Source organism: Anas acuta, chromosome W (genome assembly GCF_963932015.1).
Source record: "Anas acuta chromosome W, bAnaAcu1.1, whole genome shotgun sequence".
In the NCBI taxonomy this organism is placed as follows: domain Eukaryota; kingdom Metazoa; phylum Chordata; class Aves; order Anseriformes; family Anatidae; genus Anas; species Anas acuta.
Window position 1 is genome coordinate 20,017,546 of NC_089016.1, and position 13,623 is coordinate 20,031,168.

Below are 13,623 nucleotides of genomic sequence, written 5' to 3' on the forward strand. Positions count from 1 at the left end.
GCACACATTGCTACTGACTAGCCACAGCAACATAATGCAGCAAGGGCACAACCTGAAGGGCTGTGCACAGGATTTGGATCCAACAACTCCTTTGCTGCTATTTAGGCTATTCCTGTACAGCTCAGGGCTCTGACTAAAAACCAATTTCTCCTTAAGTAATTCTGTCTGGTTGACTTGCTACATGCGCCATCTCAGGAACACTTGGAACTGTAGGAAATACATTAGTATATGCAGCCAGCTAGACAATTCCCACTGTGTGTTTTAAAATTACCAGGGTATAAATAAATTACCAGCCGTCAACAGTGGCTGTGTATATTCAGTATGCCTTATCAGATGATATTTTCCTGGAATTACTACAAAAGAAATGGGTCTCAAGAAGCTCCTGCTCTCTTATCAGGGAGTAAGAACAAAAATGGTTCTGCATTAAGTATTTAAACTGCACTTGGCACAGTGGAGAATGTAAAAAACAAAACAAAACAAAAAAGAGCTCCCATTTATGCACATACTTTCACAGATTTTTTTATTGCATTATTTAAACATCACACAGCCATTAATGGATTTTAGCCTCACAAAATCCATCAAGTTGGTAAATCCTTTGTGAGATTTGAGATTCTCAAAAGAGAACAGAGGGCTCTGCTCAGGATTATATAGAAAGCTCACAATCATGTTGACCAGACTTGCAGTTCCTGAATTGATTTTCACTAGTTTGATTTATTCTTAACCTGAGAGTAAAGCCACAGAAATTTATCTTTGTAACACGTTATGTAGACCCAAATGGAGATGCAGAACTCTAGAGAAAGAAGAATGTGCTAACAAAAAATGAGAACAATAAAAGTCTGGTTACATCTTAATAACACACAGAGAGGTGAGACTGTGTCTTAGAGAGATCATGAAGAAAAGCTTAGCATCAGCAGATTTTAATTCCTCCACATTTCAATTTAATAACCATTCAAAAAAATTCACCCAAATATTTAGTACAAGTGACAAATTTAAATGAAAACATATACATAGTGCGATACAAAAAATAATCTCTTATCAGCTGCTATTGATAGGAGAAATGATGTTTTGATGTTACAGATATAAGATGTATGTATGTAATTGATTGAACAGTCCACTTTAATTAACAAGGTCTTGAGCACTTACTCTTAGCCTGTCTTTGGGCAAAGCAACAGCTCCCTGCTTGATGATTTCCAGAACCCGCTCCACTGACAGTTCAGCTTCAGCTTGCTTTAATCGGGAGCTGAAAAAGCTGATCACCTGGAATGAAAAACCAGAGCACATAAACAAATAGAAGAGATCTTTGTATCAATTTACACATGAAGCTTTCATCTTCTTTCCCTGGATCAATGTATCTGGACTTTTTAAAGAAAAAGCATGTCATTGCTTGTGTCACAATTAGGAAAACTTTGTTAATGACAAATTAGCATAATCATCAGTATTCTCCTGCAGTCACATTTTTAATGTGTGGATGAATTTACAATTTAACACATACAGCTGAAATAATAAGATTTTCAAGTACTGCACGCTGAAACATGCTTATAATCCTATCCTTCTTCTTATGCACATCAGGATTTTCAGGGCATTCCTGTCTACTTTCCATAGTTTGGGCCAGAAATTTACTTTATTTTTCAAGTCTTAAAGTAAAATCCCTTTATTTTCCTTAACTCCCAGATAGAGGGCTCTAAGACAACCATTAATATAACTACAAGAGTCTACATGACTTGCGCAGTGGTTTTGTAGCATCCAAAGCCATAGCAACTTGACAAAAGCAAAATAAAACAAAAACCTCCTCTTCCCCCCAAATAAACTACCCGAAGTCCCTCACGTACCTCTCCCATCACAAATCCCAGGCCCAAGGACCTGTACACTCCCTCTCAATACTCTCATCGTCTTTGGTGAGGCCAAGATGATTTTCACCATATTTCCTCTCCTTTCTGTGACCCAGCTGGTCCTTCTCAGACAGAACACAGTTAGGTCAAGCTTTAACTTTTATCCCTCTCCAAGCTCAGTAGGTCACACCAGCAGCAGACATTCTGCCGGCAGTTCTCCATGTGGGACATCAGAAAACCTCAATTTCAATAGCTCCTTTCATCCAAAAAGAGCACACTTTGCAAGCCCCATCCCTTCTCCCAGAGGAATTTGTCAGCCACACAGGGGAACTGAATCTCAAAACCATGTGAAAAGTATAGGGGATAAAACTTCAACACCCTACTTAGAGTCCTTTGAAAGCACCACAAGATGGTCAGAAGTACTTCATAGAGCCCGTGCACATGTGAGCACTCAGCTGCACTTTGGTTGGAGCCACGAATGGTTTTCACTCACTACTGGTAGGTTTCCCAACTTCTCATACATGTTAGACACACTCTTCTCTGCAAAGTGGCAATGTTCACTTGTGGCTGAATTGTGACCTCCAGTGCATCAAATAATCTTTTGTTAATTCTCCCAAGTAGAAGGGGGAAGAGTGTATTATGCTACAAAACCTCTGCTGAGATCTCTTTGTTCTGTAGTGAGACACAGCTGGAGCCAGCATCCATTACCCTAATTATGCCTCCCAGCTCAGCTGCTGTTAATAAAACAAAAACAGCTGATGGTTTGAATTCATTTGGATTCAAATTTGTTGTTTCTCTTATGATCCTCAAAGCTTTAGACGTTGTTTTGAGCAAGTAGAGTTACTGAATCTCAAAACAATTTTCTCTAGAAACTGTAAAGCACCAACCGAGTAGGATACAGAGATGACAGTTACTGCAAGCTGCTTTTTGGGTTGGTATATATGTCTATGAGAATGTATTGTTTTGATTTTGTTTTGTTTCAATCAAGGGAAGTGTGGAGATCATTTAAGGGAAAATTTAGGTTTAACCTTCTGTATGGCTGTTAAGATTATCTCTGTAGTTGAATAAGAGGGGGCCTCTGGCAGAAGTAGCAGGTAGGTTTTTATATTCTAACAGATAAGGGCTGAGTGTAGCACTGGGATCTATGATCCTTGGAGGAGAGAAGAAAAAAAAAAAAAAGAGAATAGGAAGATGTGCTGAGTTCTTAAGTGAAGGAGCTGGAGGGAAGAACCAGAAGTTACTCAGGAAAATAGCAAGAAACAGTTTCCACAAAGAGCAGGAGAACCTCAGAGGGAGGCTGACATGGTTTTAGTATAGAGTCTGGGACAAATTGATGGTAGAGGATACACAGCTCCTATAGAAACAAGAAAGTTGCCCACAAACTTCGAAAATAAAAACACCTTCCTGTATTTCAACAGTTGTCTGTTGTCAGTAATCACAGTTGAAACCTATCCTCACCCAGGGTAGGCTTATGAAGAGAATACATCTTGTTAGTGTTCCTTACTAGCTCAAGTTCTTCTAAACCACAACAAAAGCAAAACTTAATATTGGGCTTTTAATCAAAAGGATAAAATACTATCATAAAGTATATGTATAAAAAACAAATGAAGCTTGCAGATATCACGTAAATCCCGGCATTTCCTATTTTGGAAAGACAAATGCTCCATCTGAACATGTTTTTAAATATTTTTTTTTTTTTTTTTTTTTTTTTTTTTAATATTTGTGTGGTGAAGGTGCTAATCTTGGTTGAGTTATATTCCACAAAGAACAAAAGTGAGATAGGCTTCCAATATTTTCAGGGCATGTCAGCATTTCAAGGAATTTTGAATTGCTATTTTTGGTATGCAGTTGAAGACTAAAATTAAAAATATCTACTTAAATAATAGTACATATCTGTAAGTGTTATTTGTCTTTCTACTTCAGACAAAGTGGAACTGGAGTAATTCTCTTTGTAACCCTGATGGTAGAGTACTCCTATGAGATATGGATTACAAGAAAAAAAAAAACAAACAACAAAACAAGATGAATTATACAGAGGACATACAAGAAGAGGTATTTGCTTATTACCGTTATATCAGCAATAAAATCAAAAAGCATCCAGCATGAACTCCCTACTGCCCGAGCTCCCATCTCTGTACCTGAAGGTCAAACACTTTACCTAGTTATCTGCCGAAATACAAAAAATGAAAATGAAAGCTTAACATAATGTCAAGGAAAAGTAGCCTTTTCCTTTGAAGGAGCTTTAATTATTTTCCCTACATAAGTAACAGAGCTGTATTTAAAATAATCTTGAAAGCGAACAGATTTCAATTCTGTGTCCGCTTAAAAAGAAAACAAACCAAAAAAGCAAACTGTCTGGATAGTATTATATGAGTTTCAAGTTTTAGCACATGCTTTAAAACCCAATGCTGAGCACATTATTCTAAAGTATAGAAAAAAGAAGACCTCAACACAGATGAAAACTAGACTGAGAGATTGTCCTGGTTTCAGTTAGAAATAATAAATAATAAATAATAAAAAGAATAGAGTCAGACAATGGAACTCATTTCCAAAACAACCTTATAGACACTTGGGCCAAAGAACATGGTATTGAATGGGTGTATCATATCCCCTATCATGCACTAGCCTCCGGGAAAGTTGAACGATACAATGGCCTGTTAAAGACTACCTTGAAAGCAATGGGCGCTGGGACGTTCAAAAACTGGGATACGCATTTGGCAAAGGCCACCTGGTTAGTCAATACTAGGGGATCTACCAACCGAGCTGGACCTGCCCAATCAAACCTGTTACGTACTGTAGATGGGGATAAAGTTCCTGTAGTGCATGTAAGAAATATGCTGGGTAAAACAGTCTGGGCTACTCCTGCCTCAGGAAAAGGCAAACCTATTCGTGGAATTGTTTTCGCTCAGGGACCTGGATACACTTGGTGGGTGATGCAAAAGAACGGAGAGGTCCGGTGTGTACCTCAAGGAGATTTAATACTGGGTGAGAATAGCCCATGAACTGAATTGTACCATGTTAATTAGTATATTACACTGTATGTTATCACTACCATGATTACTATAGGTGACTAATTAGAATGTATGGAAAAGAGTGTAACCTGAGCATGACATAAATGGTATGGAATAAGGGGTGGATAGATGTCCTGGTTTCAGTTAGAATTAATTTTCTTCCTAGTAGCTGGTGGAATGCTGTGTTTTGGCTTAGGATGAGAAGAGTGCTGATAACACCCCGATGCTTTAATTGTTGCAGAGCAGTGCTTATACTAAGCCAAGGACATCCCAGCCTTTTGCTCTGTCCTGCCAACGGGCAGGCTGGGGGTGCAGTAAGAGCTGGGAGGGGACAGACCCAGGACAGGTGACCCAAACTAGCCAAAGGGGTATTCCATACCATCTGACGTCATGCTAAACAATATATAGGGGTGGCTAGCCGGGGGGAGGGGGCCAGACTGCTCGGGGTTAGGCTGGGCATCATCGGTCAGCGGGTGGTGAGCAATTGCATTGTGCATCACTTGTTTGTACATATTATTATTACTTTCCTATTATCACCATTGTATCATTATTATTATTATTGTTATTATTATTTTTATTATTATTATTTTCCTGTCTTATTAAACTGTCTTTATCTCAACTCACGGGCTTCACTTTCCATTTCTCTTCCCCGTCCCAGAGAGGGAGGGGGGAGGGTGAGCGAACGGCTGCGTGGTTAGCTGCCGGCCGGGTTAAACCACGACAGAGATGTACACACCTTTTTTTTTTTCTTATTGTATCTATTTTTGATATTCTGAAAGTTATTCTCTCACTGATCATTTGGGTAATTGGTCTACAAAAGCTGAAAATAACTACAAACTATGCAACATGAAGCTTAACAAGACCCTGTGAATTATTTGGATCTAAGTCATGATGTGTACTGAAAGGCCCTCTCCATGCAAGGAACACAACCCATTTTAAAAAGCTCTCTTCAATCTGGCTTCCATATTAACAGAGATTAAAAGGCATGTTTAATCCTGGATTAAACAACCCCTCATCAGGAATATATTATCAGTGTCCAGATAAAACAGTGTATCTGGAGGGTGCAGTGCTTTGCCCTGTCAGGATCACCTAATTCTGGTTGTGCAATGTGCATGCAGCTGCATGGCTTGGTTGCCATCAGCTCAGGGATTTCTTGTGCAGTGTAGACAGCAGCACAAGTTCTTGTGGCATAATATACTTAAGACCTCTAAACAAAAACTGTTTTCTATAGTGATTTCCAAAATCGTTTTTCATGAAGTATTTCCATTTAAGAGGTCTGTTTTTCCTGAGACTCATCTTTAGTCCTTTTGTTTTATAAACAATAAATTTAAAACATTTCCAGAGATTAAAAGTGCTACAAGAAAGCTAGAATGATTTAGAAAGATTTAAAAGAGATATTTTGGTTTTTGGAGATCATATATTTTTTTATTACTTTGTCCATCTATTGTTTTCAATATGACTGACAGTCTGAGGTAAAGAAACATGTATTTGTATTTCCTGTAGCATACACCAAGCAGCACAGCTATCAAGGACAAGATGTTTTCTCTACTTGGATTCTTTCAGTGTAAACTAAAGTGCTGTGAGGCCCCAAATCCATTCACATGCAGTACTGCTGCCTAACTAACACAACTCTTCACTTTCTCCTGCAGCTAAAAATAACAGTGCAATTCACTGTTGCCTTCTCTGCCCACAATTTTCAAGGTTATCTCTGCAAAAGAGAAAAACAAGTTAGCGGCAAATGAAAAAATTTGGATTCCTTTTTCATATTTTTTTCTTTCTTTTTTTTTTTTTTTCTGTGTGAAGTGATGAGAAGAAAAAGACACATTTTGACATTTGCTATTTAACATTTCCAGCCTTGTTCACCACTGATAGAGTAACATGCTGTATTCACAGCACAGTGAAAGGAGAAGAAAAGGAGAAAACAAACCTATTGTTACAAAGTACCACAGGATTAGCACTTCATCTAAGTAGCTTCCTAAGGAAAACATAAACCACATCTATGTTCAGTAGCTGACAGTCATCCTCTGTCCTGGAGGGAAAGCAAAGCAAAACAACGCTCCCTGGAGCCACCTTGTTTAAGAAGGGTCGCAACTGCTTCAGGTAGTTCAATAGCAGGAAAAATGCAAAAGGTTTATCAGCAAACTTGAAGTACTGAAAAGGTTTTCAGCTTCACTTTGAAACTAGGAGTGTGTTCAAAGATGTGAACTTTTCAAGGTGCTCTGCTTCCATTTTCCCATTCCTGGCAAAGAAAGTGGGTAGGAGTGGAGAAAAGGGAAAAAAACACTGAAAGTTTTTAGCCAGGCTTTAGTAATTAGCAGGATCAAGTTGATGAAAAATTAGTTTTCATGCTCACTGCAAGTCCTGCAGGTCTTGAAATAGAAGTTGCTATGCCAGAGCCAAGCCAGCTCAACTAATTTTAAAATCTAGCAGGGAAATGTCTTTGGAGTATTAAATTCCTGGTAGGAAATTGTATCAATCTGATCCTTTGCATCACTAAACCATCGCTCCCAGCGTCCTGATTTCTATCAGGCTATTTTGCACACAAAATTCTAGCAGCTCCTAGATATCTAGATATCACGATATTTATTAGTAGCTCACAGAAGACTTGGGAAGAATGAAAGTAATAAAAGCCAATGAGTTCTTATGATGGTCATGAACCAAAGTCATCTTTAGGAATTACTAGTGAAGAGTCTCCACCAAATTCCTGGCACATGTGAGCCTGCTGACTAAATTATAGACCACCTTGGAAACAGAGGCACAGAGAGAGCTCACAGCTGAAATATTTCTGCAGTAGGCCAGAACAGGAACCATGACATTCCTCTTTGTTCATCATCCAGAGGAAGAATATCTCATTTAGATAAACAAGATGCACACTATCCTATTAAGATGACTTTCTAAATGAAAAGTAAATTAATAGGAAACAGAAGGTATTTTGATTTCAGTTTCTTCTGTACAGCATTAACTGTTCCCGTATGTTCCCAATCAGCTGTCAATGGTGATTTTTAGCTTATTTATAAAAAAACAGAGGTAGATAGTATAATACAGTTTTCAATAAAAGACTGTTCTATATGCTGATGATCCCTTAAACATTCATCTGTTTTTACCTCAGTTATGAAGCTCACAGAGGTTACTTGTTATCTCCAGGATTACCTTTGCAGAGTAACCTGAATAGTCCAAACCCTGAGGCAAAGTCCTGAGCTACCATGCCAAAATCTGCACAGAGTTAATCTGGGCAATTGCCACTGTTCTGAGCATCTGGTTGAGCTGCAAAGCTATACTCAGATTCACATATGCCTGCAGACACTTCTGCTCTGTCTCCTGCCCCAGTGTTATCCTGTCAAATGCTAGTTGATCTAGAGGCCTCCTGTCGTGGTTTAACCTGGTCGGCAGCTAAACACCACGCAGCCATTCGCTCACCCTCCCCCTCCCTCTCTGGGACAGGGGAGAGAAATGGAAAGTGAAGCCCGTGAGTTGAGATAAAGACAGTTTAATAAGACAGGAAAATAATAATAACAATAATAATAATAACAATAATGATGATAATAGTACTACTAATAATAATGTGTACGAAACAAGTGATGCACAATGCAATTGCTCACCACCCGCTGACCGATGCCCAGCCTAACCCCGAGCAGTCCGGCCCCCTCCCCCTGCTAGCCACCCCTATCTGTTGTTCAGCATGACATCAGATGGGATGGAATACCCCCTTTGGCTAGTTTGGGTCAGCTGTCCTGGGTCTGTCCCCTCCCAGCTCTTACTGCACCCCCAGCCTGCCTGTTGGCAGGACAGAGCAAAAGGCTGAGATGTCCTTGGCTTGGTATAAGCACTGCTCTGCAACAATTAAAGCATCGGGGTGTTATCAGCACTCTTCTCATCCCAAGCCAAAACACAGCATTCCACCAGCTACTAGGAAGAAAATTCTGTTCTAACTGAAACCAGGACACCTCCAGAGTTGAAGTCCCTGGAAATCTCCCACAGTGCTTTGTTATTATAAACATTAGAAAGTCTTTCCTTACGCCTACCCGTGAATCTTCTCTGCCACAATTTACATGAGTTACTTGCCCTATATACGTAGAACAGGTTATTCTCTTTCTCTTCACAGCAGTGTTTTATTTGAAAAATATCAGCTTTCATCTTCTTTTGGGCTAATCAGCACCCATTCTATTTGTCCTTAGAAGTCCTGTTTTCTACCACTCTTGTTTCTCTCTAGATTTCTTCCATGGTGCCTAAACCCAGAGTAATCCAGCTAGCACATCACTAGCATGAGCAGGCTGAGAGGATAGCGGATGCCTCTTTCCATTTGAACAGTAAACTACAGGTTACTATTTTCTCAGTACGTTTTCCAACTCATTATGCTTTTTTATTTATTTATTATTTTTTTTAGCATTTTTACCTCTTCTGTGCTTCCTATTTTGGTTTAAAAACAGTAATTACTGAAGTCAAAATATGTCATTCTTATTTTATACGTTCATGATATGGCAACCTGGCAACTGCTTTACTGTCCAAAAATCAGTATGGATTGTTTATATGCTGTATTTTGGTCAGCTTTCTTCAATACAGTTACAGTGTACTATCACACTGTCTAGTAGTATTTCTGTTCCAAATATGAATCTGGAGTACGGTTTAGGACAAGAAAATCTTACACCCTATGTATGAAGGATTTTGCTGAAGCACAAGGAGATGTTGCAGTGACACAGAGCAGAACATATACCTTCTGCTCACAATGGACTCCTAGTGACATCTGGTGATGGAAATTATACTTCCACAGTAGGGTGGGTGGACATAATGCAAGTGTACTTCCCTGTGTAGAAGTACCCATTGATGGAACCAGTATGCAGCACTGTCCTGGTTTCAGTTAGAACAGAATTAATTTTCTTCCTAGTAGCTGGTGGAATGCTGTGTTTTGGCTTAGGATGAGAAGAGTGCTGATAACACCCCGATGTTTTAATTGTTGCAGAGCAGTGCTTATACCAAGCCAAGGACATCTCAGCCTTTTGCTCTGTCCTGCCAACAGGCAGGCTGGGGGTGCAGTAAGAGCTGGGAGGGGACAGACCCAGGACAGGTGACCCAAACTAGCCAAAGGGGTATTCCATCCCATCTGACGTCATGCTAAACAATATATAGGGGTGGCTAGCCGGGGGAGGGGGCCGAACTGCTTGGGGTTAGGCTGAGCATCGGTCAGCGGGTGGTGAGCAATTGCATTGTGCATCACTTGTTTGTACATATTATTAGTGGTAGTACTATTGTCATCATTGTATTATTATTATTATTATTGTTATTATTATTTTCCTGTCTTATTAAACTGTCTTTATCTCAACTCACGGGCTTCACTTTCCATTTCTCTCCCCCATCCCAGAGAGGGAGGGGGAGGGTGAGCGAATGGCTGCGTGGTGTTTAGCTGCCGGCCGGGTTAAACCACAACAGTCTTTTTGGCACCCAACGTGTCTGTAACAGTTGGCTGGGATGGATGTTAAAAAAAGAATATGAGCAGGTCAAGAAGAGGGAGATCCTTCCCATGAATACAGCCTCCTAGCTTCCAGCAACATACATTTTAGGAATTTCTTGAGCCAGGAGCACACTTCCATTTCATGTGATCTCACCATCCTGTGTGGCCATGACAACAGAGCTCTCACCTTCATCACTGCAGAGAAATGCTGGAACAAAGTTTGGGAGCCAGGATCTCATTTTGGTTCTTCTCAGATGCTGCCCACATGGTCCCAGCAAGCTTCCCCCATGCATAAAGCAAGGCTAACATGCTTTGCCAGTCTTTCAAGTGGTAGAAAGATCAGTTAAATTTTTTTGTCTGTAGCACACAAGACAAAGGCTTGTTCTGTACAGGATGGTAGTACTGCTGATACCATGTATGAACTGGAGGATGTGGCAGGCTAGAAAAGGAGTCAGCTGAATCTAATATTTTATTCAGATCTGCAAGCCTGACAGTTCTCACTACGTGCCAGCTGGTGACAGGTACATTTAAAAAAGAAAATCTTTATTTGACATCCTGCTTCTCTAACAAAGGAGCTATTAAAAAATTCAACATGTTCCCTTGGAAAGCTTTAAATAGTTTCAGAATGTAACTGGCATTATGCTGTAACCCAATATTAAATACTTTTGGGGAGGAACTGTTTAAATTGTTGAGGAAAACCTACATTTAACTGTTACAAGGGAAAGGACATGCTGCTTTCTGTGGGAGGCAAGGAGCTGTCAGGCACAAGGACCTGGCCACCACTAGTTTTCCTGGTTCTGGACATGCAAACAGAGAAGGTCCCTATCTCAGTCAGGAACGAAGAACAGTTATCTTGACTGCACTCTGTTCTGCTTTACACAACCTGGAGACAACTTGTCCTAATCATCCAGGCAGTATCATGCTGTCTGTACTCTGCAGCTGCCAGAAGTTTGGAGAGTTTTGAGCTCTGAAACCTTTGCTGTCCGAACTCTTGCATGACCAGAAAATATGAAGTGAGAACAGAAGAGGAAGGATTAGGTACAGAACAGGGTTTCAGTTCTACATTTTTGTCAAGAGTAAAAATTACTTTCCTTTATGGCTCATCAAAAATCTGTCAGTCTTCTGTAATATTTTAAAGTAAAAGCAAATCAAAAAAAGAACTTCTTCAGATTTTTATTTATACTGAATAAATGCTCTATTCATCGCAGCAAGAAATTTAGCACCCTGTTCAGCCTCTACTTCCAGCATTTTGCATCCAGTGGTCACAGCACAACTTCAAGCATTGCTCAGCTCTGCAAATACTGCCTAGAGGACATAGAGGGACTTCTTGCACTTTACATCTGTTATTTTCTAGCAGGAATCATTACTTGGGTCCTCAAGACACTTTGTAGGTGAAAGCAACATACGTTCAGATACAGACCAGGCAATGAAGCAACTGAGTGCCCGCTCATAGCTATTTAACAAAGTCCCCTATAATCATTAATAGTCTGGTGATAGGAGTAAGAGAAATGAAAATGATTTCATGATAATGAAATACTGCTTTTTCTCCTCCAAAAGACAGGCTTATAACAAGGGGTAGTTAAGAGAAGTTGACACTGTTCTTCCTTAAAGGAAGTGAAAGATGTGTCACAGGTTGGGAATTCCTTACCAGAGGCATCTCCAAATCCCTCTGGCTCTATTGAATAAAGATGTTGCCCAAAATAAGTCACAGTGGAGGCCCAGAGAATAGGGGAGGGAAACTCAACATTTGAACACATTCTAAAAGAAACTGATAGAGATGAATATTTTCCACCTCTCAAAAGGATAAAGAGGTCAAATAACAAAGAGTAAGCATCCTTTAAATAATAGATCACTTACCAGACCTATATTTTGCATTATGTCCTGGAAAGAAGGTGAAAGAAGAGTTTGAAACTTCTCAAACAGATCCTGCTTGTAAAGCGGCGCATACACCAAGTTTGGGTTGTGATGAAGGGAATTAGTGAGGCAGGAGTTGATAATCTCTAACATCATTCAGATCACTTCCTCGATCACATTCAAGTCTTGTGCCTTTAAGAAAGGAATAAAAGGTTAGTGTGCCCATTTCCATTGTAAAATATATTAGGTAATAAAGACAGTGCATAGGCAATTATTACTAATGGAGCTATTAGCTGGTTAATGGTTAATGTCTCAGTGGTGAACTAATCTGGCATGCCTGAATATCTGGAAAGAGATCTGTTTTCTCTTGTTATAACCAAAATCCTAACTGAATGCATTGCACTCTAGTATTCAGCCTCATGGCTTGATTTTCTCAACAGGAACCATCATCTCATCCCAAAGACCAAATATTGTAATCAGTCAAATTTATTAAGGGTTAGAGAAGGGTAAGATTTTAAAAAGTTATTAAGGGTTAAATTTTTAAATATATTTTCTAAAAATAATAAATACTAAATAATTAATAAATATAATAGTAAACAATAAAATTAATTAATTAATTAATTAAAAAGTTAGTAAGGGTTATTAAGGGTAAGAGAACGTAGTCTTTTCAATACTTCCTCTGCTAGGTAAAAGCAGTTCAACGTGAATTTAGTTTCATACATTTTACTTTTGGTCCCTGTCGGGGGGAGGTAGGATATAGGGAATAGGGAGAAGAGAGGTGAAAACAGGAAGAAAAATCAGAAAAATAAAAAGTGCCTGTGTGGTGGTTTTACTCAGGTGGGCAGCCGAGCTCCACCACAACCGCTCTCTCACTCCCCCTCTCCTCAAAGAGGAAGGGGGAGAAAATACAACACAGAGAACTCAAGGTTTCTCTTTGTTCCACAAAGGCATCTCTTTGTTCCACAAAGAATAATTCATCGGCATTGTCGTCCTGGCCGGGTAGTCTGTAATAGACTCCCACAACCACATCCCCTTAATTTGATCATCCCCCCCGCAGAGGCTCTCAATTTTGCCATTGCCAACTTAACGTTCCACACAGTCCAGCCCCTTCTTCACATACATCGCCAGCCCCCCACCTCACCTACCCTGTCTATCCCTCCTGAGGAGCCTGTAACCATCTATTGTGACACACCAGCCACAGGAATCATCTCACCAGGTTTCACTTAAGGATTGTTTCTGTCAAAGAAGAATATGATCCCACTGACAGATCGTCCTGGTTTCAGTTAGGATAGAGTTAATTTTCTTCCTAGTAGCTGGTAGAATGCTATGTTTTGGCTTAGGATGAGAAGAGTGCTGATAACACTCCAATGTTTTAATTGTTGCAGAGCAGCGCTTACACCAAGCCAAGGACGTTTCAGCTTCTCAATCTGTCCTGCCAGCGAGCAGGCTGGGGGTGCAGCAGGAGCTGGGAGGGGACAGACCC

The 13,623-nt window shown here is 39.9% G+C and overlaps 1 long non-coding RNA gene across 3 annotated transcripts; it reads right to left on the reverse strand.

Annotated features, from left to right (window-relative positions):
* Positions 1-469: 469 nt before the first annotated feature.
* Positions 470-13,623, reverse strand: LOC137847050 (uncharacterized). 3 transcript variants are annotated; one of them, XR_011090754.1, is made up of 3 exons: positions 13,538-13,623; positions 12,144-12,332; positions 470-1,257 (listed from the first exon to the last, which is right to left on the reverse strand). It is a non-coding gene; the product is annotated as an uncharacterized lncRNA (long non-coding RNA). The 3 variants fall into 3 exon arrangements; XR_011090753.1 differs by lacking the exon at positions 13,538-13,623 and adding an exon at positions 13,354-13,531 and having other exon boundaries at positions 471-1,257; XR_011090752.1 differs by lacking the exon at positions 13,538-13,623 and adding an exon at positions 13,286-13,531 and having other exon boundaries at positions 473-1,257.